The following is a 1,314-nucleotide window of genomic DNA, read 5'->3' as shown; positions in this document are numbered from 1 at the left end:
GCCTAATATCGAGGAGAAACATATGGACTTGTCCAGGAGCTATGAAAATATTTGTTGATAGAAAGTCAGTAGTGTAAGTTCCTGCCTGGTTGGAATGTAGACAGGCTAGGACATTAGGTAATCATGCATATGAACAATATTTTCACCTTCTTGGCTTTAGCTACTTTTGAAATTTTTGGTATAATAAACAAAGGTATTTTAATAAAATATTTGAATATCTGCCTTTAGCTACCAACTCATGGACAAGGTCTAAGTGTCCACTGTAGGCTTCCCCAGGAAGAGGGGTATACTCATCCTCATGCGTGTTTTTATAAAATACCTTCTATTCTGAATAATTCGTTCTCAAATGTTCATCTCTCTGTGATCCCTTGTAACTAAGATCAGTTTTGTTCCAGTAAGACAATCTATGCTCTCACGGTAAGATATTCTGGTTGGTCTCTTCCTACATGGAAGAAGGGTATAGGATCAGGTAGACATTAGTGCCATTGAGACCTCATTTTGGAAATTTTAAGCTGCAGAAATTTCGAAGTAGCTTTTAAGAAGGCTTACTTTGAATCCATTAGCTCCACAAAGCTAACTCAGTTGATAAGTAAGTACTTGAAAAGCCATCACCTTTGGACTTAGCTATAAAGGCTTCAAAATATGATCAAATTTAAAATGAAAAAGACAAAATAGTAATTGAAAGAAAAATTGCAAATGTGAGCAATCCACCAAACAATATAAGTTTTTTCCACTATAAACAGAAATTTAGAGAAATAAGATCAATAACATTTTTAGGAACAATAAGGGTTCATTGTTACAAATAGGCAACCAAGGATATATGCCTGTATAAAGATTGCATCATTAGATACTTAAATTTAGAGGATACTACATGCTTCAGCAGCAAGTCTACCAAATGACAACAATACCAAGATTAACATGGCACTTGCACAAGGATAATATAAAAATTTGTGAAGTACTCCATATTTTTCATTTTTCAGATGCAAGAAATGAAAAACAGTTATTAAAAAGTTGATTACAAAAGTACAAGTGTAACAGCACATATAATTCATAGAATTAAAGGTTAGTTTGACATCAGTGTTTAAATCTTCACCTTAGAAAGGCCATTACATAGCATAACCTTTACAAAACTTGAAATTAGATAACATTGTCATCTTATCCCAAAGAAATAAAATACTATAAGGACCTAGGGAAAAAAAGGAATCTTAAACTTTTTCTATATGGAATGCAATTTGAATGGACACATTTATTAATTAACCTATATATTATAAAACAATGTAGAATTCAAAATATTATATCTAGGAGAGAAGGAAA

At 32.1% G+C, this 1,314-nt stretch overlaps 1 pseudogene; it reads left to right on the top strand.

The window, feature by feature from the left end:
* The first annotated feature begins 871 nt into the window (after positions 1-871).
* Positions 872-970, top strand: LOC122100180 (annotated as a pseudogene).
* Positions 971-1,314: the final 344 nt, after the last annotated feature.

Source organism: Dipodomys spectabilis, unplaced genomic scaffold (genome assembly GCF_019054845.1).
Source record: "Dipodomys spectabilis isolate Male_0828 unplaced genomic scaffold, ASM1905484v1 ptg000567l, whole genome shotgun sequence".
In the NCBI taxonomy this organism is placed as follows: domain Eukaryota; kingdom Metazoa; phylum Chordata; class Mammalia; order Rodentia; family Heteromyidae; genus Dipodomys; species Dipodomys spectabilis.
The sequence above is the reverse complement of the archived record's forward strand: the minus strand, read 5'-3'. Positions and strand labels throughout refer to the sequence as shown.